The sequence below is a fragment of the Pleurodeles waltl genome, chromosome 12 (assembly GCF_031143425.1).
Source record: "Pleurodeles waltl isolate 20211129_DDA chromosome 12, aPleWal1.hap1.20221129, whole genome shotgun sequence".
Taxonomy (NCBI): Eukaryota; Metazoa; Chordata; class Amphibia; order Caudata; family Salamandridae; genus Pleurodeles; species Pleurodeles waltl.
Window position 1 is genome coordinate 7765527 of NC_090451.1, and position 27386 is coordinate 7792912.

Below are 27386 nucleotides of genomic sequence, written 5' to 3' on the forward strand. Positions count from 1 at the left end.
AAACCGACTCCTTGTTTGTGACTTTTGGACAGCCTGGAAAAGACAAGAAGGTGACTTTTATGACTCTGAGTAGGTGGATTAAGTTGTCAATTTTTCTGGCTTTGCAAGGCTTTTTAGAATATCTTCCAGTTCAGGGATGGTCTACGAGAGGAATGGCCACCTCCTGGGTTGAATTCCAGTGAGTAACAATCTAGGAAATTCCTAGGGTGGCTACTTGGTCCTCAGAGCATACATTTGTCAAGCATTATGGCTTAATAATTTTTCTGTTTTGCATTTGAGTACCAATGTTTTGAACTCTGCATTACCCTTAGTCCATCTTGTCTTTGTCACAAACATTACATCCTGCCCACCTTCCCATCAGTCCTTTGGCAAGGGCTTGGCACCCAGGTTGGGTGCATGGGGCTAGCATTTAAGGATCTTCCTGTTCTTTCTTCCTGTTGGAAGGTGACATAACCTTACTTTGTAATGACTGTCAAAAGGACGCAATGGACTAAGGCTAATGAAGATTACCAATAAGTAACTAACGCATCACCACTCTTTCTGAATGTGCGTGGCTCATTCCGCAGGACTTGTTCTTTGTATAATTCCTGGATTTTCAGAAGCCCTTTGATGGCAGCACCCCCACACTGAAAATTGTTTCAGCACCACTGTACAAGGGTCAGTTGTCACGCTCATCTGCGGCGTAAATTTGCATTGAAGTAGTCTAACTCCCCAGGCCTTGTCTTTTGCTCAATTTGCCTTTGTGAGTTTTCTCTCAATCACTGTCGACTTCCTTTGATCTTTCTTTCTTCTTTCACTTCACCTTCGCCTTCAGTGTATCTTTCGGCCCTCTTAAGAGACACACCCCCTTGTAGCCACTTCTATACTTCTGTCACCTAATTATTTTCCTATCCTTTCCCCTGTAACGTTGCTGATCCTAGCTATAGCATCACTATCCAGAATCTGTTCACCTGAGTTATGTTCCTCTTATCCCCACGCATCTAATAATCAGCTCTTGGTCTCCCTCCACCTCTCACGAGACATAGTCTGAGGCAGTGTCTCCATCTTGGAGAGACAATCCCTTGCACTTGTGTTGTTCTACTGGCGCTGCCGGCTTGAGCTTTGGTCAGCAGTGGCAAAAGAAGGACTAATGGAAAGTGAACGTATACTGGAGCAACAGAGTGTATGGATTTATAAGAGCTTGATAAAATGAGAAAAAAAGAGTTTAGTTGAGAGAAAAAATCCAACCTGGCCCGTGCGGGGATCGAACCCGCGACCTTGGCGTTATTAGCAGTACGCTCTAACCAACTGAGCTAACCGGCCAGGAGTACTAAATATATCCTTTTTCCATGTAATGCAGATAGATAGAAGAGTTGGTCTCACTATCGCATTTCCTTCATACTTTTCTCCTTCCGCCCCCTGTCTGGATTACAATAACAAGAGCTGTGGAGTGCTGCACGCCAGCCTCAGTGCCTCTTCTTTCACTCAATCTCACTGTGTGCTGTGATATCTTTGTAACATCGCTTGTTGCCGGAAAAAAAGGAAAGGATGGATAGTATTTTTATTCTTTTACAACAAAACCCAAAATGCATCGGCTTGCTTGCTCATTAAGTTTACAAGGCCAGCTGCTTTTGAGATATTATAATTATAGTGGTTATTCGGCGTTGGAGGTAAGAGAGTTTTTTTTAGGTCTGGCCGTTCCTTCTGCTTCAAATTACTTGAGCTCATGTCAACAAAGTAACAACAAAACATAGCCAACGGTTCGTTGCTCAAGCCTTCCCTACTGCGCCTTCCCATGTCTCTCCTGCCGACCACAGTGCAGGAAATCTGAGTTTGCATTTGCGCGAAGAGACGTACAACACAAGAAGGCGCGCTTTCGTGCGCCGGGCACCACCCGGCATGTGCATTCCTCACTGTCGTGAGATCAGTTTACTCAGCAGAGCATGACGCTGCAATTGGTTAGTAGGGCAGGCCTGACCAGAATAGTATATTTGGGGTCATGTATTTGATTGCATTTTTAAAACAGTAACAGAACTTAACTGCAATGTTTAAATAGGTCTAGACATATTTAAACAGTGTCAATTTAATAGAAGAATTGTGGACAATTCAGAGGGGAGGCACCAATGTTTTTTTTCCCATTGGGTGGATGCGGCATTAAAGAGTTTGAAGACCACTGGTCTAAGTGGACACTAATACACCTGGATGCTCCTGAATTCCTCGCAACAGATGCCAGCAAACCTGGCTGGAGAGCTACTGTGTTGGACTGATCCTGTCGATTCAAGTGGTCTTTCCTAGAGAGTCGGAGGTCATGGAAATAGATGGAGTTGATGGTAATCTTCAGGGCTTTGAAGTTTTCCCATCATCATCTGTCTCAAAAAAATGTGCTAGTAAAGACAGAGAATAAGGTAGCTGTCTTTTACATTAACCAACAGTGAAGCATGCATTCAAAATCCCTCAATGCAATAGCAGAACAATTGGGTTATTGGGCAGAGATCAACCTGTTGCACACGTCGACAGTACACATCAAGGGCACCGACAATGTGATGGCAGACAGCTGGAGGTTTCCAAATTTGCTGGAGTTGACGTTATCCAGGTCGTTGTTTTGAGAGATATGCCGAGAGTTTGTGAAACCCTTTCTGGATCTCTTTTCAAACAAGGACAATGCTCATCTTTGTCGATTCTGATCCAGGCTTCCGGAACAAGGAGCCTAGGTAGTGGACGTATTGGTGATAAAGTGGCTGAGAAGTCTCCTTTATACATTCCCCCACTTTTTATTGATCCAGATGGTTCTCTTCAAGTCTCAGCAGGGGGAGGGAACTTTATTCTTGTGGGCCCTTATTGGCCAGAGATGTCATGGTTTCCTCTTCTGAACCCCTGGCTCTTCTACCTCCATGGGTACTGCTCAAGTGTGTCTCTCTCAGAACGTCGTCCCTGACCTTCTTGCTCCAACTCACTCTATCGCTTTGGAGGTTGAGAAGTCTGGACTGCTAGCAAAGGGTCTTTCCTTTTCCTTAGTGGAGTTAATTCAGCACTCCAGCAGGCCTTCTACTTCGAAGTCTTACTCAAAGAACTGGAAGTCTTTTGAGACGTGATGTTCTGCTCATGATCTTTTGGCACCTACCTGTAGTTTGTCTGCTATTTTGCATTTTCTTCTGAATGGGTTTCACTTGAATCTCTTTCCACTCTGAAAGCTCATTGCTTTGCGATAAAGGTTTTTAGGGACTTTTCTGTACCTTCGTCGATGTTACAGTCTTTGGTGTTTAGACTGTTCTGATCTTTTGTCAATTGTAAGACCAGTTGAAAAATCCCTTTCTCCAACTCAGAATCTTCCTACTCTTTTATAGGCTTTGCAATTTTATCTCTTTGAGGATCTGGATACTGTAGACATAAAGATTGTTTCCTATAAAGTTATTTTCCTATTTCCTATCACCTTGCTGAGAACAATTGGTGAGCTGGGAGCCTTAAAATGCTGTCCTCTCTTCATTTGATACTTTGGAAGATGGGGTAACTTTAAGGCCTAGCCTTACCTTTGCTGCAAAGGTTAAGTCTATTTTTGATAGATCTTAGGAAATAATTCTTCCTTCTTTCATTCCCTCTCCTTCCTCTCCGGAGGAACATTTTCTGAATACACTTGATGTTTAAAGAGCTCTTTTCTTTTATGTCACCAGGCATCTGCAGTTCAGGAAAACCGACTCCTTGTTTGTGACTTTTGGACAGCCTGGAAAAGACAAGAAGGTGACTTTTATGACTCTGAGTAGGTGGATTAAGTTGTCAATTTTTCTGGCTTTGCAAGGCTTTTTAGAATATCTTCCAGTTCAGGGATGGTCTACGAGAGGAATGGCCACCTCCTGGGTTAAATTCCAGTGAGTAACAATCTAGGAAATTCCTAGGGTGGCTACTTGGTCCTCAGATCATACATTTGTCAAGCATTAGGGCTTAATAATTTTTCTGTTTTGCATTTGAGTACCAATGTTTTGAACTCTGCATTACCCTTAGTCCATCTTGTCTTTGTCACAAACATTACATCCTGCCCACCCTCCCATCAGTCCTTTGGCAAGGGCTTGGCACCCAGGTTGGGTGCATGGGGCTAGCATTTAAGGACCCTCCTGTTCTTTCTTCCTGTTGGAAGGTGACATCACCTTACTTTGTAATGACTGTCAAAAGGACGCAATGGACTAAGGCTAATGAAGATTACCAATAAGTAACCAACGCATCACCATTCTTTCTGAATGTGAGTGGCTCATTCCGCAGGACTTGTTCTTTGTATGATTCCTGGATTTTCAGAAGCCCTTTGATGGCAGCACCCCCACACTGAAAATTGTTTCAGCACCACTGTACAAGGGTCAGTTGTCATGCTCATCTGCGGCGTAAATTTGCATTGAAGTAGTCTAACTCCCCAGGCCTTGTCTTTTGCTCAATTTGCCTTTGTGAGTTTTCTCTCAATCACTGTCGACTTCCTTTGATCTTTCTTTCTTCTTTTACTTCACCTTCGCCTTCAGTGTATCTTTCGTCCCTCTTAAGAGACACACCCCCTTGTAGCCACTTCTATACTTCTGTCACCTAATTATTTTCCTATCCTTTCCCCTGTAACGTTGCCGATCCTAGCTATAGCATCACTATCCAGAATCTGTTCACCTGAGTTATGTTCCTCTTATCCCCACGTATCTAATAATCAGCTCTTGGTCTCCCTCCACCTCTCACGAGACATAGTCTGAGGCAGTGTCTCCATCTTGGAGAGACAATCCCTTGCACTTGTGTTGTTCTACTGGCATTGCCGGCTTGAGCTTTGGTCAGCAGTGGCAAAAGAAGGACTAATGGAAAGTGAACGTATACTGGAGCAACAGAGTGTATGGATTTATAAGAGCTTGATTAAATGATAAAAAAAGAGTCTAGTTGAGAGAAAAAATGCAACCTGGCCCGTACGGGGATCAAACCCGCGACCTGGGCGTTATTAGCAGCACACTCTAACCAACTGAGCTAACCGGCCATGAGTACTACAGATATCCTTTTTCCATGAAATGCAGATGGATAGAAGAGTTGGTCTTACTATCGCAATTCCTTCATACTTTTCTCCTTCCGCCCCCTGTCTGGATTACAATAACAAGAGCTGTGGAGTGCTGCACGCCAGCCTCAGTGCCTCTTCTTTCACTCAATCTCACTGTGTGCTGTGATATCTTTGTAACATCGCTTGTTGCCGGAAAAAAAGGAAAGGATGGATAGTATTTTTATTCTTTTACAACAAAACCCAAAATGCATCGGCTTGCTTGCTCATTAAGTTTACAAGGCCAGCTGCTTTTGAGATATTATAATTATAGTGGTTATTCGGCGTTGGAGGTAAGAGAGTTTTTTTTAGGTCTGGCCGTTCCTTCTGCTTCAAATTACTTGAGCTCATGTCAACAAAGTAACAACAAAACATAGCCAACGGTTCGTTGCTCAAGCCTTCCCTACTGCGCCTTCCCATGTCTCTCCTGCCAACCACAGTGCAGGAAATCTGAGTTTGCATTTGCGCGAAGAGACGTACAACACAAGAAGGCGCACTTTCGTGCGCCGGGCACCACCCGGCCTGTGCATTCCTCACTGTTGTGAGATCAGTTTACTCAGCAGAGCATGACGCTGCAATTGGTTAGTAGGGCAGGCCTGACCAGAATAGTATATTTGGGGTCATGTATTTGATTGCATTTTTAAAACAGTAACAGAACTTAACTGCAATGTTTAAATAGGTCTAGACATATTTAAACAGTGTCAATTTAATGGAAGAATTGTGGACAATTCAGAGGGGAGGCACCAATGTTTTTTTTTCCCATTGGGTGGATGCGGCATTAAAGAGTTTGAAGACCACTGGTCTAAGTGGACACTAATACACCTGGATGCTCCTGAATTCCTCGCAACAGATGCCAGCAAACCTGGCTGGAGAGCTACTGGGTTGGACTGATCCTGTCGATTCAAGTGGTCTTTCCTAGAGAGTCGGAGGTCATGGAAATAGATGGAGTTGATGGTAATCTTCAGGGCTTTGAAGTTTTCCCATCATCATCTGTCTCAAATAAATGTGCTAGTAAAGACAGAGAATAAGGTAGCTGTCTTTTACATTAACCAACAGTGAAGCATGCATTCAAAATCCCTCAATGCAATAGCAGAACAATTGGGTTATTGGGCAGAGATCAACCTGTTGCACACGTCGGCAGTACACATCAAGGGCACCGACAATGTGATGGCAGACAGCTGGAGTTTTCCAAATTTGCTGGAGTTGACGTTATCCAGGTCGTTGTTTTGAGAGATATGCCGAGAGTTTGTGAAACCCTTTCTGGATCTCTTTTCAAACAAGGACAATGCTCATCTTTGTCGATTCTGATCCAGGCTTCCGGAACAAGGAGCCTAGGTAGTGGACGAATTGGTGATAAAGTGGCTGAGAAGTCTCCTTTATACATTCCCCCACTTTTTATTGATCCAGATGGTTCTCTTCAAGTCTCAGCAGGGGGGAGGGAACTTTATTCTTGTGGGCCCTTATTGGCCAGAGATGTCATGGTTTCCTCTTCTGAACCCCTGGCTCTTCTACCTCCTTGGGTACTGCTCAAGTGTGTCTCTCTCAGAACGTCGTCCCTGACCTTCTTGCTCCAACTCACTCTATCGCTTTGGAGGTTGAGAAGTCTGGACTGCTAGCAAAGGGTCTTTCCTCTTCCTTAGTGGAGTTAATTCAGCACTCCAGCAGGCCTTCTACTTCGAAGTCTTACTCAAAGAACTGGAAGTCTTTAGAGACGTGATGTTCTGCTCATGATCTTTTGGCCCCTACCTGTAGTTTGTCTGCTATTTTGCATTTTCTTCTGAATGGGTTTCACTTGAATCTCTTTCCACTCTGAAAGCTCATTGCTTTGCGATAAAGGTTTTTAGGGACTTTTCTATACCTTCGTCGATGTTACAGTCTTTGGTGTCTAGACTGTTTTGATCTTTTGTCAATTGTAAGACCAGTTGAAAAATCCCTTTCTCCAACTCAGAATCTTCCTACTCTTTTATAGGCTTTGCAATTTTATCTCTTTGAGGATCTGGATACTGTAGACATAAAGATTGTTTCCTATAAAGTTATTTTCCTATTTCCTATCACCTTGCTGAGAACAATTGGGGAGCTGGGAGCCTTAAAATGCTGTCCTCTCTTCATTTGATACTTTGGAAGATGGGGTAACTTTAAGGCCTAGCCTTACCTTTGCTGCAAAGGTTAAGTCTATTTTTTATAGATCTTAGGAAATAATTCTTCCTTCTTTCATTCCCTCTCCTTCCTCTCTGGAGGAACATTTTCTGAATACACTTGATGTTTAAAGAGCTCTTTTCATTTATGTCACCAGGCCTCTGCAGTTCAGGAAAACCGACTCCTTGTTTGTGACTTTTGGACAGCCTGGAAAAGACAAGAAGGTGACTTTTATGACTCTGAGTAGGTGGATTAAGTTGTCAATTTTTCTGGCTTTGCAAGGCTTTTTAGAATATCTTCCAGTTCAGGGATGGTCTACGAGAGGAATGGCCACCTCCTGGGTTGAATTCCAGTGAGTAACAATCTAGGAAATTCCTAGGGTGGCTACTTTGTCCTCAGATCATACATTTGTCAAGCATTATGGCTTAATAATTTTTCTGTTTTGCATTTGAGTACCAATGTTTTGAACTCTGCATTACCCTTAGTCCATCTTGTCTTTGTCACAAACATTACATCCTGCCCACCTTCCCATCAGTCCTTTGGCAAGGGCTTGGCACCCAGGTTGGGTGCATGGGGCTAGCATTTAAGGATCCTCCTGTTCTTTCTTCCTGTTGGAAGGTGACATCACCTTACTTTGTAATGACTGTCACAAGGACGCAATGGACTAAGGCTAATGAAGATTACCAATAAGTAACCAACGCATCACCATTCTTTCTGAATGTGCGTGGCTCATTCCGCAGGACTTGGTCTTTGTATGATTCCTGGGTTTTCAGAAGCCCTTTGATGGCAGCACCCCCACACTGAAAATTGTTTCAGCACCACTGTACAAGGGTCAGTTGTCATGCTCATCTGCGGCGTAAATTTGCATTGAAGTAGTCTAACTCCCCAGGCCTTATCTTTTGCTCAATTTGCCTTTGTGAGTTTTCTCTCAATCACTGTCGACTTCCTTTGATCTTTCTTTCTTCTTTTACTTCACCTTCGCCTTCAGTGTATCTTTCGGCCCTCTTAAGAGACACACCCCCTTGTAGCCACTTCTATACTTCTGTCACCTAATTATTTTCCTATCCTTTCCCCTGTAACGTTGCCGATCCTAGCTATAGCATCACTATCCAGAATCTGTTCACCTGAGTTATGTTCCTCTTATCCCCACGCATCTAATAATCAGCTCTTGGTCTCCCTCCACCTCTCACGAGACATAGTCTGAGGCAGTGTCTCCATCTTGGAGAGACAATCCCTTGCACTTGTGTTGTTCTACTGGCACTGCCGGCTTGAGCTTTGGTCAGCAGTGGCAAAAGAAGGACTAATGGAAAGTGAACGTATACTGGAGCAACAGAGTGTATGGATTTATAAGAGCTTAATTAAGTGAGAAAAAAAGAGTTTAGTTGAGAGAAAAAATGCAAACTGGCCCGTACGGGGATCGAACCCACAATCTTGGCGTTATTAGCACCATGCTCTAACCAACTGGGGTAACCCACCATGAGTACTACAGATATTCTTTTGCCATGAAATGCAGATAGATATAAGTGTCGGTCTCACTATCGCAATTCCTTCATACTTTTCTCCTTCCGCCCCCTGTCTGGATTACAATAACAAGAGCTGTGGAGTGCTGCACGCCAGCCTCAGTGCCTCTTCTTTCACTCAATCTCACTGTGTGCTGTGATATCTTTGTAACATCGCTTGTTGCCGGAAAAAAAGGAAAGGATGGATAGTATTTTTATTCTTTTACAACAAAACCCAAAATGCATCGGCTTGCTTGCTCATTAAGTTTACAAGGCCAGCTGCTTTTGAGATATTATAATTATAGTGGTTATTCGGCGTTGGAGGTAAGAGAGTTTTTTTTAGGTCTGGCCGTTCCTTCTGCTTCAAATTACTTGAGCTCATGTCAACAAAGTAACAACAAAACATAGCCAACGGTTCGTTGCTCAAGCCTTCCCCACTGCGCCTTCCCATGTCTCTATCGCCGACCACAGTGCAGGAAATCTGAGTTTGCATTTGCGCGAAGAGACGTACAACACAAGAAGGCGCGCTTTCCTTCGCCGGGCACCACCCGGCCTGTGCATTTCTCACTGTCGTGAGATCAGTTTACTCAGCAGAGCATGACGCTGCAATTGGTTAGTAGGCCAGGCCTGACCAGAATAGTATATTTGGGGTCATGTATTTGATTGCATTTTTAAAACAGTAACAGAACTTAACTGCAATGTTTAAATAGGTCTAGACATATTTAAACAGTGTCAATTTAATAGAAGAATTGTGGACAATTCAGAGGGGAGGCACCAATGTTTTTTTTTCCCATTGGGTGGATGCGGCATTAAAGAGTTTGAAGACCACTGGTCTAAGTGGACACTAATACACCTGGATGCTCCTGAATTCCTCGCAACAGATGCCAGTAAACCTGGCTGGAGAGCTACTGTGTTGGACTGATCCTGTCGATTCAAGTGGTCTTTCCTAGAGAGTCGGTGGTCATGGAAATAGATGGAGTTGATGGTAATCTTCAGGGCTTTGAAGTTTTCCCATCATCATCTGTCTCAAAAAAATGTGCTAGTAAAGACAGAGAATAAGGTAGCTGTCTTTTACATTAACCAACAGTGAAGCATGCATTCAAAATCCCTCAATGCAATAGCAGAACAATTGGGTTATTGGGCAGAGATCAACCTGTTGCACACGTCGGTAGTACACATCAAGGGCACCGACAATGTGATGGCAGACAGCTGGAGGTTTCCAAATTTGCTGGAGTTGACGTTATCCAGGTCGTTGTTTTGAGAGATATGCCGAGAGTTTGTGAAACCCTTTCTGGATCTCTTTTCAAACAAGGACAATGCTCATCTTTGTCGATTCTGATCCAGGCTTCCGGAACAAGGAGCCTAGGTAGTGGACGTATTGGTGATAAACTGGCTGAGAAGTCTCCTTTATACATTCCCCCACTTTTTATTGATCCAGATGGTTCTCTTCAAGTCTCAGCAGGGGCGAGGGAACTTTATTCTTGTGGGCCCTTGTTGGCCAGAGATGTCATGGTTTCCTCTTCTGAACCCTGGCTCTTCTACCTCACTGGGTACTGCTCAAGTGTGTCTCTCTCAGAACGTCGTCCCTGACCTTCTTGCTCCAACTCACTCTATCGCTTTGGAGGTTGAGAAGTCTGGACTGCTAGCAAAGGGTCTTTCCTCTTCCTTAGTGGAGTTAATTCAGCACTCCAGCAGGCCTTCTACTTCGAAGTCTTACTCAAAGAACTGGAAGTCTTTTGAGACGTGATGTTCTGCTCATGATCTTTTGGCACCTACCTGTAGTTTGTCTGCTATTTTGCATTTTCTTCTGAATGGGTTTCACTTGAATCTCTTTCCACTCTGAAAGCTCATTGCTTTGCGATAAAGGTTTTTAGGGACTTTTCTATACCTTCGTCGATGTTACTGTCTTTGGTGTCTAGACTGTTCTGATCTTTTGTCAATTGTAAGACCAGTTGAAAAATCCCTTTCTCCAACTCAGAATCTTCCTACTCTTTTATAGGCTTTGCAATTTTATCTCTTTGAGGATCTGGATACTGTAGACATAAAGATTGTTTCCTATAAATTTATTTTCCTATTTCCTATCACCTTGCTGAGAACAATTGGGGAGCTGGGAGCCTTAAAATGCTGTCCTCTCTTCATTTGGTACTTTGGAAGATGGGGTAACTTTAAGGCCTAGCCTTACCTTTGCTGCAAAGGTTAAGTATATTTTTGATAGATCTAAGGAAATAATTCTTCCTTCTTTCATCCCCTCTCCTTCCTCTCCGGAGGAATATTTTCGGAATACACTTGATGTTTAAAGAGCTCTTTTCATTTATGTCACCAGGCCTCTGCAGTTCAGGAAAACCGACTCCTTGTTTGTGACTTTTGGACAGCCTGGAAAAGACAAGAAGGTGACTTTTATGACTCTGAGTAGGTGGATTAAGTTGTCAATTTTTCTGGCTTTGCAAGGCTTTTTAGAATATCTTCCAGTTCAGGGATGGTCTACGAGAGGAATGGCCACCTCCTGGGTTGAATTCCAGTGAGTAACAATCTAGGAAATTCCTAGGGTGGCTACTTGGTCCTCAGAGCATACATTTGTCAAGCATTATGGCTTAATAATTTTTCTGTTTTGCATTTGAGTACCAATGTTTTGAACTCTGCATTACCCTTAGTCCATCTTGTCTTTGTCACAAACATTACATCCTGCCCACCTTCCCATCAGTCCTTTGGCAAGGGCTTGGCACCCAGGTTGGGTGCATGGGGCTAGCATTTAAGGATCCTCCTGCTCTTTCTTCCTGTTGGAAGGTGACATCACCTTACTTTGTAATGACTGTCACAAGGACGCAATGGACTAAGGCTAATGAAGATTACCAATAAGTAACCAACGCATCACCACTCTTTCTGAATGTGCGTGGCTCATTCCGCAGGACTAGTTCTTTGTATGATTCCTGGATTTTCAGAAGCCCTTTGATGGCAGCACCCCCACAATGAAAATTGTTTCAGCACCACTGTACAAGGGTCAGTTGTCATGCTCATCTGCGGCGTAAATTTGCATTGAAGTAGTCTAACTCCCCAGGCCTTGTGTTTTGCTCAATTTGCCTTTGTGAGTTTTCTCTCAATCACTGTCGACTTCCTTTGATCTTTCTTTCTTCTTTCACTTCACCTTCGCCTTCAGTGTATCTTTCGGCCCTCTTAAGAGACACACCCCCTTGTAGCCACTTCTATACTTCTGTCACCTAATTATTTTCCTATCCTTTCCCCTGTAACGTTGCTGATCCTAGCTATAGCATCACTATCCAGAATCTGTTCACCTGAGTTATGTTCCTCTTATCCCCACGCATCTAATAATCAGCTCTTGGTCTCCCTCCACCTCTCACGAGACATAGTCTGAGGCAGTGTCTCCATCTTGGAGAGACAATCCCTTGCACTTGTGTTGTTCTACTGGCGCTGCCGGCTTGAGCTTTGGTCAGCAGTGGCAAAAGAAGGACTAATGGAAAGTGAACGTATACTGGAGCAACAGAGTGTATGGATTTATAAGAGCTTGATTAAATGAGAAAAAAAGAGTTTAGTTGAGAGAAAAAATGCAACATGGCCCGTACGGGGATCGAACCCATGACCTTGGCGTTATTAGCACCACACTCTAACCAACTGAGCTAACCAGCCATGAGGACTAAAGATATCCTTTTTCCATGTAATGCAGATAGATAGAAGAGTTGGTCTCACTATCGCAATTCCTTCATACTTTTCTCCTTCCGCCCCCTGTCTGGATTACAATAACAAGAGCTGTGGAGTGCTGCACGCCAGCCTCAGTGCCTCTTCTTTCACTCAATCTCACTGTGTGCTGTGATATCTTTGTAACATCGCTTGTTGCCGGAAAAAAAGGAAAGGAGGGATAGTATTTTTATTCTTTTACAACAAAACCCAAAATGCATCGGCTTGCTTGGTCATTAAGTTTACAAGGCCAGCTGCTTTTGAGATATTATAATTATAGTGGTTATTCGGCGTTGGAGGTAAGAATTTTTTTTTTAGGTCTGGCCGTTCCTTCTGCTTCAAATTACTTGAGCTCATGTCAACAAAGTATCAACAAAACATAGCCAACGGTTCGTTGCTCAAGCCTTCCCTACTGCGCCTTCCCATGTCTCTCCTGCCGACCACAGTGCAGGAAATCTGAGTTTGCATTTGCGCGAAGAGACGTACAACACAAGAAGGCGCGCTTTTGTGCGCCGGGCACCACCCGGCCTGTGCATTCCTCACTGTCGTGAGATCAGTTTACTCAGCAGAGCATGACGCTGCAATTGGTTAGTAGGGCAGGCCTGACCAGAATAGTATATTTGGGGTCATGTATTTGATTGCATTTTTAAAACAGTAACAGAACTTAACTGCAATGTTTAAATAGGTATAGACATATTTAAACAGTGTCAATTTAATAGAAGAATTGTGGACAATTCAGAGGGGAGGCACCAATGTTTTTTTTTCCCATTGGGTGGATGCGGCATTAAAGAGTTTGAAGACCACTGGTCTAAGTGGACACTAATACACCTGGATGCTCCTGAATTCCTCGCAACAGATGCCAGCAAACCTGGCTGGAGAGCTACTGTGTTGGACTGATCCTGTCGATTCAAGTGGTCTTTCCTAGAGAGTCGGAGGTCATGGAATTGATGGAGTTGATGGTTAACTTCAGGGCTTTGAAGTTTTCCCATCATCATCTGTCTCAAAAAAATGTGCCAGTAAAGACAGAGAATAAGGTAGCTGTCTTTTACATTAACCAACAGTGAAGCATGCATTCCAAATCCCTCAATGCAATAGCAGAACAATTGGGTTATTGGGCAGAGATCAACCTGTTGCACACGTCGGCAGTACACATCAAGGGCACCGACAATGTGATGGCAGACAGCTGGAGGTTTCCAAATTTGCTGGAGTGGACGTTATCCAGGTCGTTGTTTTGAGAGATATGCTGAGAGTTTGTGAAACCCTTTCTGGATCTCTTTTCAAACAAGGACAATGCTCATCTTTGTCGATTCTGATCCAGGCTTCCGGAACAAGGAGCCTAGGTAGTGGACGTATTGGTGATAAAGTGGCTGAGAAGTCTCCTTTATACATTCCCCCACTTTTTATTGATCCAGATGGTTCTCTTCAAGTCTCAGCAGGGGCGAGGGAACTTTATTCTTGTGGGCCCTTATTGGCCAGAGATGTCATGGTTTCCTCTTCTGAACCCCTGGCTCTTCTACCTCCTTGGGTACTGCTCAAGTGTGTCTCTCTCAGAACGTCGTCCCTGACCTTCTTGCTCCAACTCACTCTATCGCTTTGGAGGTTGAGAAGTCTGGACTGCTAGCAAAGGGTCTTTCCTCTTCCTTAGTGGAGTTAATCCAGCACTCCAGCAGGCCTTCTATTCGAAGTCTTACTCAAAGAACTGGAAGTCTTTTGAGACGTGATGTTCTGCTCATGATCTTTTGGCACCTACCTGTAGTTTTTCTGCTATTTTGCATTTTCTTCTGAATGGGTTTCACTTGAATCTCTTTCCACACTGAAAGCTCATTGCTTTGCGATAAAGGTTTTTAGGGACTTTTCTGTACCTTCGAAGATGTTACAATCTTTGGTGTCTAGACTGTTCTGATCTTTTGTCAATTGTAAGACCAGTTGAAAAATCCCTTTTCTCCAACTCAGAATCTTCCTACTCTTTTATAGGCTTTGCAATTTTATCTCTTTGAGGATCTGGATACTGTAGACATAAAGATTGTTTCCTATAAATTTATTTTCCTATTTCCTATCACCTTGCTGAGAACAATTGGGGAGCTGGGAGCCTTAAAATGCTGTCCTCTCTTCATTTGATACTTTGGAAGATGGGGTAACTTTAAGGCCTAGCCTTACCTTTGCTGCAAAGGTTAAGTCTATTTTTGATAGATCTTAGGAAATAATTCTTCCTTCTTTCATCCCCTCTCCTTCCTCTCCGGAGGAATATTTTCTGAATACACTTGATGTTTAAAGAGCTCTTTTCATTTATGTCACCAGGCCTCTGCAGTTCAGGAAAACCGACTCCTTGTTTGTGACTTTTGGACAGCCTGGAAAAGACAAGAAGGTGACTTTTATGACTCTGAGTAGGTGGATTAAGTTGTCAATTTTTCTGGCTTTGCAAGGCTTTTTAGAATATCTTCCAGTTCAGGGATGGTCTACGAGAGGAATGGCCACCTCCTGGGTTGAATTCCAGTGAGTAACAATCTAGGAAATTCCTAGGGTGCCTACTTGGTCCTCAGAGCATACATTTGTCAAGCATTATGGCTTAATAATTTTTCTGTTTTGCATTTGAGTACCAATGTTTTGAACTCTGCATTACCCTGAGTCCATCTTGTCTTTGTCACAAACAATACATCCTGCCCACCTTCCCATCAGTCCTTTGGCAAGGGCTTGGCACCCAGGTTGGGTGCATGGGGCTAGCATTTAAGGATCCTCCTGTTCTTTCTTCCTGTTGGAAGGTGACATCACCTTACTTTGTAATGACTATCACAAGGACGCAATGGACTAAGGCTAATGAAGATTACCAATAAGTAACCAACGCATCACCACTCTTTCTGAATGTGCGTGGCTCATTCCGCAGAACTAGTTCTTTGTATGATTCCTGGATTTTCAGAAGCCCTTTGATGGCAGCACCCCCACACTGAAAATTGTTTCAGCACCACTGTACAAGGGTCAGTTGTCATGCTCATCTGCGGCGTAAATTTGCATTGAAGTAGTCTAACTCCCCAGGCCTTGTGTTTTGCTCAATTTGCCTTTGTGAGTTTTCTCTCAATCACTGTCGACTTCCTTTGATCTTTCTTTCTTCTTTCACTTCACCTTCGCCTTCAGTGTATCTTTCGGCCCTCTTAAGAGACACACCCCCTTGTAGCCACTTCTATACTTCTGTCACCTAATTATTTTCCTATCCTTTCCCCTGTAACGTTGCTGATCCTAGCTATAGCATCACTATCCAGAATCTGTTCACCTGAGTTATGTTCCTTTTATCCCCACGCATCTAATAATCAGCTCTTGGTCTCCCTCCACCTCTCACGAGACATAGTCTGAGGCAGTGTCTCCATCTTGGAGAGACAATCCCTTGCACTTGTGTTGTTCTACTGGCGCTGCCGGCTTGAGCTTTGGTCAGCAGTGGCAAAAGAAGGACTAATGGAAAGTGAACGTATACTGGAGCAACAGAGTGTATGGATTTATAAGAGCTTGATTAAATGAGAAAAAAAGAGTTTAGTTGAGAGAAAAAATGCAACATGGCCCGTACAGGGATCGAACCCATGACCTTGGCGTTATTAGCACCACACTCTAACCAACTGAGCTAACCAGCCATGAGGACTAAAGATATCCTTTTTCCATGTAATGCAGATAGATAGAAGAGTTGGTCTCACTATCGCAATTCCTTCATACTTTTCTCCTTCCGCCCCCTGTCTGGATTACAATAACAAGAGCTGTGGAGTGCTGCACGCCAGCCTCAGTGCCTCTTCTTTCACTCAATCTCACTGTGTGCTGTGATATCTTTGTAACATCGCTTGTTGCCGGAAAAAAAGGAAAGGAGGGATAGTATTTTTATTCTTTTACAACAAAACGCAAAATGCATCGGCTTGCTTGCTCATTAAGTTTACAAGGCCAGCTGCTTTTGAGATATTATAATTATAGTGGTTATTCGGCGTTGGAGGTAAGAATTTTTTTTTTAGGTCTGGCCGTTCCTTCTGCTTCAAATTACTTGAGCTCATGTCAACAAAGTAACAACAAAACATAGCCAACGGTTCGTTGCTCAAGCCTTCCCTACTGCGCCTTCCCATGTCTCTCCTGCCGACCACAGTGCAGGAAATCTGAGTTTGCATTTGCGCGAAGAGACGTACAACACAAGAAGGCGCGCTTTTGTGCGCCGGGCACCACCCGGCCTGTGCATTCCTCACTGTCGTGAGATCAGTTTACTCAGCAGAGCATGACGCTGCAATTGGTTAGTAGGGCAGGCCTGACCAGAATAGTATATTTGGGGTCATGTATTTGATTGCATTTTTAAAACAGTAACAGAACTTAACTGCAATGTTTAAATAGGTGTAGACATATTTAAACAGTGTCAATTTAATAGAAGAATTGTGGACAATTCAGAGGGGAGGCACCAATGTTTTTTTTTCCCATTGGGTGGATGCGGCATTAAAGAGTTTGAAGACCACTGGTCTAAGTGGACACTAATACACCTGGATGCTCCTGAATTCCTCGCAACAGATGCCAGCAAACCTGGCTGGAGAGCTACTGTGTTGGACTGATCCTGTCGATTCAAGTGGTCTTTCCTAGAGAGTCGGAGGTCATGGAAATAGATGGAGTTGATGGTAATCTTCAGGGCTTTGAAGTTTTCCCATCATCATCTGTCTCAAAAAAATGTGCCAGTAAAGACAGAGAATAAGGTAGCTGTCTTTTACATTAACCAACAGTGAAGCATGCATTCAAAATCCCTCAATGCAATAGCAGAACAATTGGGTTATTGGGCAGAGATCAACCTGTTGCACACGTCGGCAGTACACATCAAGGGCACCGACAATGTGATGGCAGACAGCTGGAGGTTTCCAAATTTGCTGGAGTGGACGTTATCCAGGTCGTTGTTTTGAGAGATATGCTGAGAGTTTGTGAAACCCTTTCTGGATCTCTTTTCAAACAAGGACAATGCTCATCTTTGTCGATTCTGATCCAGGCTTCCGGAACAAGGAGCCTAGGTAGTGGACGTATTGGTGATAAAGTGGCTGAGAAGTCTCCTTTATACATTCCCCCACTTTTTATTGATCCAGATGGTTCTCTTCAAGTCTCAGCAGGGGCGAGGGAACTTTATTCTTGTGGGCCCTTATTGGCCAGAGATGTCATGGTTTCCTCTTCTGAACCCCTGGCTCTTCTACCTCCTTGGGTACTGCTCAAGTGTGTCTCTCTCAGAACGTCGTCCCTGACCTTCTTGCTCCAACTCACTCTATCGCTTTGGAGGTTGAGAAGTCTGGACTGCTAGCAAAGGGTCTTTCCTCTTCCTTAGTGGAGTTAATACAGCACTCCAGCAGGCCTTCTATTCGAAGTCTTACTCAAAGAACTGGAAGTCTTTTGAGACGTGATGTTCTGCTCATGATCTTTTGGCACCTACCTGTAGTTTGTCTGCTATTTTGCATTTTCTTCTGAATGGGTTTCACTTGAATCTCTTTCCACACTGAAAGCTCATTGCTTTGCGATAAAGGTTTTTAGGGACTTTTCTGTACCTTCGAAGATGTTACAATCTTTGGTGTCTAGACTGTTCTGATCTTTTGTCAATTGTAAGACCAGTTGAAAAATCCCTTTTCTCCAACTCAGAATCTTCCTACTCTTTTATAGGCTTTGCAATTTTATCTCTTTGAGGATCTGGATACTGTAGACATAAAGATTGTTTCCTATAAATTTATTTTCCTATTTCCTATCACCTTGCTGAGAACAATTGGGGAGCTGGGAGCCTTAAAATGCTGTCCTCTCTTCATTTGATACTTTGGAAGATGGGGTAACTTTAAGGCCTAGCCTTACCTTTGCTGCAAAGGTTAAGTCTATTTTTGATAGATCTTAGGAAATAATTCTTCCTTCTTTCATCCCCTCTCCTTCCTCTCCGGAGGAATATTTTCTGAATACACTTGATGTTTAAAGAGCTCTTTTCATTTATGTCACCAGGCCTCTGCAGTTCAGGAAAACCGACTCCTTGTTTGTGACTTTTGGACAGCCTGGAAAAGACAAGAAGGTGACTTTTATGACTCTGAGTAGGTGGATTAAGTTGTCAATTTTTCTGGCTTTGCAAGGCTTTTTAGAATATCTTCCAGTTCAGGGATGGTCTACGAGAGGAATGGCCACCTCCTGGGTTGAATTCCAGTGAGTAACAATCTAGGAAATTCCTAGGGTGCCTACTTGGTCCTCAGAGCATACATTTGTCAAGCATTATGGATTAATAATTTTTCTGTTTTGCATTTGAGTACCAATGTTTTGAACTCTGCATTACCCTTAGTCCATCTTGTCTTTGTCACAAACATTACATCCTGCCCACCTTCCCATCAGTCCTTTGGCAAGGGCTTGGCACCCAGGTTGGGTGCATGGGGCTAGCATTTAAGGATCCTCCTGTTCTTTCTTCCTGTTGGAAGGTGACATCACCTTACTTTGTAATGACTGTCACAAGGACGCAATGGACTAAGGCTAATGAAGATTACCAATAAGTAACCAACGCATCACCACTCTTTCTGAATGTGCGTGGCTCATTCCGCAGGACTAGTTCTTTGTATGATTCCTGGATTTTCAGAAGCCCTTTGATGGCAGCACCCCCACACTGAAAATTGTTTCAGCACCACTGTACAAGGGTCAGTTGTCATGCTCATCTGCGGCGTAAATTTGCATTGAAGTAGTCTAACTCCCCAGGCCTTGTCTTTTGCTCAATTTGCCCTTGTGAGTTTTCTCTCAATCACTGTCGACTTCCTTTGATCTTTCTTTCTTCTTTCACTTCACCTTCGCCTTCAGTGTATCTTTCGGCCCTCTTAAGAGACAAACCCCCTTGTAGCCACTCCTATACTTCTGTCACCTAATTATTTTCCTATCCTTTCCCCTGTAACGTTGCTGATCCTAGCTATAGCATCACTATCCAGAATCTGTTCACCTGAGTTATATTCCTCTTATCCCCACGCATCTAACAATCAGCTCTTGGTCTCCCTCCACCTCTCACGAGACATAGTCTGAGGCAGTGTCTCCATCTTGGAGAGACAATCCCTTGCACTTGTGTTGTTCTACTGGCGCTGCCGGCTTGAGCTTTGGTCAGCAGTGGCAAAAGAAGGACTAATGGAAATTGAACGTATACTGGAGCAACAGAGTGTATGGATTTATAAGAGCTTGATTAAATGAGAAAAAAAGAGTTTAGTTGAGAGAAAAAATGCAACCTGGCCCGTACGGGGATAGAACCCACGACCTTGGCGTTATTAGCACCACGCTCTAACCAACTGAGCTAACCAGCCATAAGTACCAAAGATATCCTTTTTCCATGTAATGCAGATAGATAGAAGAGTTGGTCTCACTATCGCAATTCCTTCATACTTTTCTCCTTCCGCCCCCTGTCTGGATTACAATAACAAGAGCTGTGGAGTGCTGCACGCCAGCCTCAGTGCCTCTTCTTTCACTCAATCTCACTGTGTGCTGTGATATCTTTGTAACATCGCTTGTTGCCGGAAAAAAAGGAAAGGAGGGATAGTATTTTTATTCTTTTACAACAAAACCCAAAATGCATCGGCTTGCTTGGTCATTAAGTTTACAAGGCCAGCTGCTTTTGAGATATTATAATTATAGTGGTTATTCGGCGTTGGAGGTAAGAGAGTTTTTTTTAGGTCTGGCCGTTCCTTCTGCTTCAAATTACTGGAGCTCATGTCAACAAAGTAACAACAAAACATAGCCAATGGTTCGTTGCTCAAGCCTTCCCTACTGCGCCTTCCCATGTCTCTCCTGCCGACCACAGTGCAGGAAATCTGAGTTTGCATTTGCGCGAAGAGACGTACAACACAAGAAGGCGCGCTTTCGTGCGCCGGGCACCACCCGGCCTGTGCATTCCTCACTGTCGTGAGATCAGTTTACTCAGCAGAGCATGACGCTGCAATTGGTTAGTAGGGCAGGCCTGACCAGAATAGTATATTTGGGGTCATGTATTTGATTGCATTTTTAAAACAGTGACAGAACTTAACTGCAATGTTTAAATAGGTCTAGACATATTTAAACAGTGTCAATTTAATAGAAGAATTGTGGACAATTCAGAGGGGAGGCACCAATGTTTTTTTTTCCCATTGGGTGGATGCGGCATTAAAGAGTTTGAAGACCACTGGTCTAAGTGGACACTAATACACCTGGATGCTCCTGAATTCCTCGCAACAGATGCCAGCAAAGCTGGCTGGAAAGCTACTGTGTTGGACTGATCCTGTCGATTCAAGTGGTCTTTCCTAGAGAGTCAGAGGTCATTGAAATAGATGGAGTTGATGGTAATCTTCAGGGCTTTGAAGTTTTCCCATCATCATCTGTCTCAAAAAAATGTGCTAGTAAAGACAGAGAATAAGGTAGCGGTCTTTTACATTAACCAACAGTGAAGCATGCATTCAAAATCCCTCAATGCAATAGCAGAACAATTGGGTTATTGGGCAGAGATCAACCTGTTGCACACGTCGGCAGTACACATCAAGGGCACCGACAATGTGATGGCAGACAGCTGGAGGTTTCCAAATTTGCTGGAGTTGACGTTATCCAGGTCGTTGTTTTGAGAGATATGCCGAGAGTTTGTGAAACCCTTTCTGGATCTCTTTTCAAACAAGGACAATGCTCATCTTTGTCGATTCTGATCCAGGCTTCCGGAACAAGGAGCCTAGGTAGTGAACGTATTGGTGATAAAGTGGCTGAGAAGTCTCCTTTATACGTTCCCCCACTTTTTATTGATCCAGATGGTTCTCTTCAAGTCTCAGCAGGGGCGAGGGAACTTTATTCTTGTGGGCCCTTATTGGCCAGAGATGTCATGGTTTCCTCTTCTGAACCCCTGGCTCTTCTACCTCCTTGGGTACTGCTCAAGTGTGTCTCTCTCAGAACGTCATCCCTGACCTTCTTGCTCCAACTCACTCTATCGCTTTGGAGGTTGAGAAGTCTGGACTGCTAGCAAAGGGTCTTTCCTCTTCCTTAGTGGAGTTAATTCAGCACTCCAGCAGGCCTTCTACTTCGAAGTCTTACTCAAAGAACTGGAAGTCTTTTGAGACGTGATGTTCTGCTCATGATCTTTTGGCACCTACCTGTAGTTTGTCTGCTATTTTGCATTTTCTTCTGAATGGATTTCACTTGAATCTCTTTCCACACTGAAAGCTCATTGCTTTGCGATAAAGGTTTTTAGGGACTTTTCTGTACCTTCGAAGATGTTACAATCTTTGGTGTCTAGACTGTTCTGATCTATTGTCAATTGTAAGACCAGTTGAAAAATCCCTTTTCTCCAACTCAGAATCTTCCTACTCTTTTATAGGCTTTGCAATTTTATCTCTTTGAGGATCTGGATACTGTAGACATAAAGATTGTTTCCTATAAATTTATTTTCCTATTTCCTATCACCTTGCTGAGAACAATTGGGGAGCTGGGAGCCTTAAAATGCTGTCCTCTCTTCATTTGATACTTTGGAAGATGGGGTAACTTTAAGGCCTAGCCTTACCTTTGCTGCAAAGGTTAAGTCTATTTTTGATAGATCTTAGGAAATAATTCTTCCTTCTTTCATTCCCTCTCCTTCCTCTCCGGAGGAATATTTTCTGAATACACTTGATGTTTAAAGAGCTCTTTTCATTCATGTCACCAGGCCTCTGCAGTTCAGGAAAACCGACTCCTTGTTTGTGACTTTTGGACAGCCTGGAAAAGACAAGAAGGTGACTTTTATGACTCTGAGTAGGTGGATTAAGTTGTCAATTTTTCTGGCTTTGCAAGGCTTTTTAGAATATCTTCCAGTTCAGGGATGGTCTACGAGAGGAATGGCCACCTCCTGGGTTGAATTCCAGTGAGTAACAATCTAGGAAATTCCTAGGTTGGCTAATTGGTCCTCAGAGCTTACATTTGTCAAGCATTATGGCTTAATAATTTTTCTGTTTTGCATTTGAGTACCAATGTTTTGAACTCTGCATTACCCTTAGTCCATCTTGTCTTTGTCACAAACATTACATCCTGCCCACCTTCCCATCAGTCCTTTGGCAAGGGCTTGGCACCCAGGTTGGGTGCATGGGGCTAGCATTTAAGGATCCTCCTGTTCTTTCTTCCTGTTGGAAGGTGACATCACCTTACTTTGTAATGACTGTCACAAGGACGCAATGGACTAAGGCTAATGAAGATTACCAATAAGTAACCAACGCATCACCACTCTTTATGAATGTGCGTGGCTCATTCCGCAGGACTAGTTCTTTGTATGATTCCTGGATTTTCAGAAGCCCTTTGATGGCAGCACCCCCACACTGAAAATTGTTTCAGCACCACTGTACAAGGGTCAGTTGTCATGCTCATCTGCGGCGTAAATTTGCATTGAAGTAGTCTAACTCCCCAGGCCTTGTGTTTTGCTCAATTTGCCTTTGTGAGTTTTCTCTCAATCACTGTCGACTTCCTTTGATCTTTCTTTCTTCTTTCACTTCACCTTCGCCTTCAGTGTATCTTTCGGCCCTCTTAAGAGACACACCCCCTTGTAGCCAATTCTATACTTCTGTCACCTAATTATTTTCCTATCCTTTCCCCTGTAACGTTGCTGATCCTAGCTATAGCATCACTATCCAGAATCTGTTCACCTGAGTTATGTTCCTCTTATCCCCACGCATCTAATAATCAGCTCTTGGTCTCCCTCCACCTCTCACGAGACATAGTCTGAGGCAGTGTCTCCATCTTGGAGAGACAATCCCTTGCACTTGTGTTGTTCTACTGGCGCTGCCGGCTTGAGCTTTGGTCAGCAGTGGCAAAAGAAGGACTAATGGAAAGTGAACGTATACTGGAGCAACAGAGTGTATGGATTTATAAGAGCTTGATTAAATGAGAAAAAAAGAGTATAGTTGAGAGAAAAAATGCAACATGGCCCGTACGGGGATCGAACCCATGACCTTGGCGTTATTAGCACCACACTCTAACCAACTGAGCTAACCAGCCATGAGGACTAAAGATATCCTTTTTCCATGTAATGCAGATAGATAGAAGAGTTGGTCTCACTATCGCAATTCCTTCATACTTTTCTCCTTCCGCCCCCTGTCTGGATTACAATAACAAGAGCTGTGGAGTGCTGCACGCCAGCCTCAGTGCCTCTTCTTTCACTCAATCTCACTGTGTGCTGTGATATCTTTGTAACATCGCTTGTTGCCGGAAAAAAAGGAAAGGAGGGATAGTATTTTTATTCTTTTACAACAAAACCCAAAATGCATCGGCTTGCTTGGTCATTAAGTTTACAAGGCCAGCTGCTTTTGAGATATTATAATTATAGTGGTTATTCGGCGTTGGAGGTAAGAATTTTTTTTTTAGGTCTGGCCGTTCCTTCTGCTTCAAATTACTTGAGCTCATGTCAACAAAGTAACAACAAAACATAGCCAACGGTTCGTTGCTCAAGCCTTCCCTACTGCGCCTTCCCATGTCTCTCCTGCCGACCACAGTGCAGGAAATCTGAGTTTGCATTTGCGCGAAGAGACGTACAACACAAGAAGGCGCGCTTTTGTGCGCCGGGCACCACCCGGCCTGTGCATTCCTCACTGTCGTGAGATCAGTTTACTCAGCAGAGCATGACGCTGCAATTGGTTAGTAGGGCAGGCCTGACCAGAATAGTATATTTGGGGTCATGAATTTGATTGCATTTTTAAAACAGTAACAGAACTTAACTGCAATGTTTAAATAGGTGTAGACATATTTAAACAGTGTCAATTTAATAGAAGAATTGTGGACAATTCAGAGGGGAGGCACCAATGTTTTTTTTTCCCATTGGGTGGATGCGGCATTAAAGAGTTTGAAGACCACTGGTCTAAGTGGACACTAATACACCTGGATGCTCCTGAATTCCTCGCAACAGATGCCAGCAAACCTGGCTGGAGAGCTACTGTGTTGGACTGATCCTGTCGATTCAAGTGGTCTTTCCTAGAGAGTCGGAGGTCATTGAAATAGATGGAGTTGATGGTAATCTTCAGGGCTTTGAAGTTTTCCCATCATCATCTGTCTCAAAAAAATGTGCCAGTAAAGACAGAGAATAAGGTAGCTGTCTTTTACATTAACCAACAGTGAAGCATGCATTCAAAATCCCTCAATGCAATAGCAGAACAATTGGGTTATTGGGCAGAGATCAACCTGTTGCACACGTCGGCAGTACACATCAAGGGCACCGACAATGTGATGGCAGACAGCTGGAGGTTTCCAAATTTGCTGGAGTTGACGTTATCCAGGTCGTTGTTTTGAGAGATATGCCGAGAGTTTGTGAAACCCTTTCTGGATCTCTTTTCAAACAAGGACAATGCTCATCTTTGTCGATTCTGATCCAGGCTTCCGGAACAAGGAGCCTAGGTAGTGAACGTATTGGTGATAAAGTGGCTGAGAAGTCTCCTTTATACGTTCCCCCACTTTTTATTGATCCAGATGGTTCTCTTCAAGTCTCAGCAGGGGCGAGGGAACTTTATTCTTGTGGGCCCTTATTGGCCAGAGATGTCATGGTTTCCTCTTCTGAACCCCTGGCTCTTCTACCTCCTTGGGTACTGCTCAAGTGTGTCTCTCTCAGAACGTCATCCCTGACCTTCTTGCTCCAACTCACTCTATCGCTTTGGAGGTTGAGAAGTCTGGACTGCTAGCAAAGGGTCTTTCCTCTTCCTTAGTGGAGTTAATTCAGCACTCCAACAGGCCTTCTACTTCGAAGTCTTACTCAAAGAACTGGAAGTCTTTTGAGACGTGATGTTCTGCTCATGATCTTTTGGCACCTACCTGTAGTTTGTCTGCTATTTTGCATTTTCTTCTGAATGGATTTCACTTGAATCTCTTTCCACACTGAAAGCTCATTGCTTTGCGATAAAGGTTTTTAGGGACTTTTCTGTACCTTCGAAGATGTTACAATCTTTGGTGTCTAGACTGTTCTGATCTATTGTCAATTGTAAGACCAGTTGAAAAATCCCTTTTCTCCAACTCAGAATCTTCCTACTCTTTTATAGGCTTTGCAATTTTATCTCTTTGAGGATCTGGATACTGTAGACATAAAGATTGTTTCCTATAAATTTATTTTCCTATTTCCTATCACCTTGCTGAGAACAATTTGCGAGCTGGGAGCCTTAAAATGCTGTCCTCTCTTCATTTGATACTTTGGAAGATGGGGTAACTTTAAGGCCTAGCCTTACCTTTGCTGCAAAGGTTAAGTCTATTTTTGATAGATCTTAAGAAATAATTCTTCCTTCTTTCATTCCCTCTCCTTCCTCTCCGGAGGAATATTTTCTGAATACACTTGATGTTTAAAGAGCTCTTTTCATTCATGTCACCAGGCCTCTGCAGTTCAGGAAAACCGACTCCTTGTTTGTGACTTTTGGACAGCCTGGAAAAGACAAGAAGGTGACTTTTATGACTCTGAGTAGGTGGATTAAGTTGTCAATTTTTCTGGCTTTGCAAGGCTTTTTAGAATATCTTCCAGTTCAGGGATGGTCTACGAGAGGAATGGCCACCTCCTGGGTTGAATTCCAGTGAGTAACAATCTAGGAAATTCCTAGGTTGGCTAATTGGTCCTCAGAGCTTACATTTGTCAAGCATTATGGCTTAATAATTTTTCTGTTTTGCATTTTAGTACCAATGTTTTGAACTCTGCATTACCCTTAGTCCATCTTGTCTTTGTCACAAACATTACATCCTGCCCACCTTCCCATCAGTCCTTTGGCAAGGGCTTGGCACCCAGGTTGGGTGCATGGGGCTAGCATTTAAGGATCCTCCTGTTCTTTCTTCCTGTTGGAAGGTGACATCACCTTACTTTGTAATGACTGTCACAAGGACGCAATGGACTAAGGCTAATGAAGATTACCAATAAGTAACCAACGCATCACCACTCTTTCTGAATGTGCGTGGCTCATTCCGCAGGACTAGTTCTTTGTATGATTCCTGGATTTTCAGAAGCCTTTGATGGCAGCACCCCCATACTGAAAATTGTTTCAGCACCACTGTACAAGGGTCAGTTGTCATGCTCATCTGCGGCGTAAATTTGCATTGAAGTAGTCTAACTCCCCAGGCCTTGTGTTTTGCTCAATTTGCCTTTGTGAGTTTTCTCTCAATCACTGTCGACTTCCTTTGATCTTTCTTTCTTCTTTCACTTCACCTTCGCCTTCAGTGTATCTTTCGGCCCTCTTAAGAGACACACCCCCTTGTAGCCACTTCTATACTTCTGTCACCTAATTATTTTCCTATCCTTTCCCCTGTAACGTTTCTGATCCTAGCTATAGCATCACTATCCAGAATCTGTTCACCTGAGTTATGTTCCTCTTATCCCCACGCATCTAATAATCAGCTCTTGGTCTCCCTCCACCTCTCACGAGACATAGTCTGAGGCAGTGTCTCCATCTTGGAGAGACAATCCCTTGCACTTGTGTTGTTCTACTGGCACTGCCGGCTTGAGCTTTGGTCAGCAGTGGCAAAAGAAGGACTAATGGAAAGTGAACGTATACTGGAGCAACAGAGTGTATGGATTTATAAGAGCTTGATTAAATGAGAAAAAAAGAGTATAGTTGAGAGAAAAAATGCAACATGGCCCGTACGGGGATCGAACCCATGACCTTGGCGTTATTAGCACCACACTCTAACCAACTGAGCTAACCAGCCATGCGGACTAAAGATATCCTTTTTCCATGTAATGCAGATAGATAGAAGAGTTGGTCTCACTATCGCAATTCCTTCATACTTTTCTCCTTCCGCCCCCTGTCTGGATTACAATAACAAGAGCTGTGGAGTGCTGCACGCCAGCCTCAGTGCCTCTTCTTTCACTCAATCTCACTGTGTGCTGTGATATCTTTGTAACATCGCTTGTTGCCGGAAAAAAAGGAAAGGAGGGATAGTATTTTTATTCTTTTACAACAAAACCCAAAATGCATCGGCTTGCTTGGTCATTAAGTTTACAAGGCCAGCTGCTTTTGAGATATTATAATTATAGTGGTTATTCGGCGTTGGAGGTAAGAATTTTCTTTTTAGGTCTGGTCGTTCCTTCTGCTTCAAATTACTTGAGCTCATGTCAACAAAGTAACAACAAA

The 27386-nt window shown here is 43.4% G+C and overlaps 4 non-coding genes across 4 annotated transcripts; all 4 read right to left on the reverse strand.

Moving 5' to 3' along the window:
• Positions 1 to 12223: 12223 nt before the first annotated feature.
• On the reverse strand, positions 12224 to 12297 carry TRNAI-AAU (transfer RNA isoleucine (anticodon AAU)). Its single transcript has one exon. It is a non-coding gene; the product is annotated as a tRNA-Ile (tRNA).
• A 3591-nt stretch (positions 12298 to 15888) lies between these two features.
• On the reverse strand, positions 15889 to 15962 carry TRNAI-AAU (transfer RNA isoleucine (anticodon AAU)). Its single transcript has one exon. It is a non-coding gene; the product is annotated as a tRNA-Ile (tRNA).
• Positions 15963 to 23221: 7259 nt separating this feature from the next.
• Positions 23222 to 23295, reverse strand: TRNAI-AAU (transfer RNA isoleucine (anticodon AAU)). Its single transcript has one exon. It is a non-coding gene; the product is annotated as a tRNA-Ile (tRNA).
• Positions 23296 to 26887: 3592 nt separating this feature from the next.
• On the reverse strand, positions 26888 to 26961 carry TRNAI-AAU (transfer RNA isoleucine (anticodon AAU)). The gene has a single exon. It is a non-coding gene; the product is annotated as a tRNA-Ile (tRNA).
• Positions 26962 to 27386: the final 425 nt, after the last annotated feature.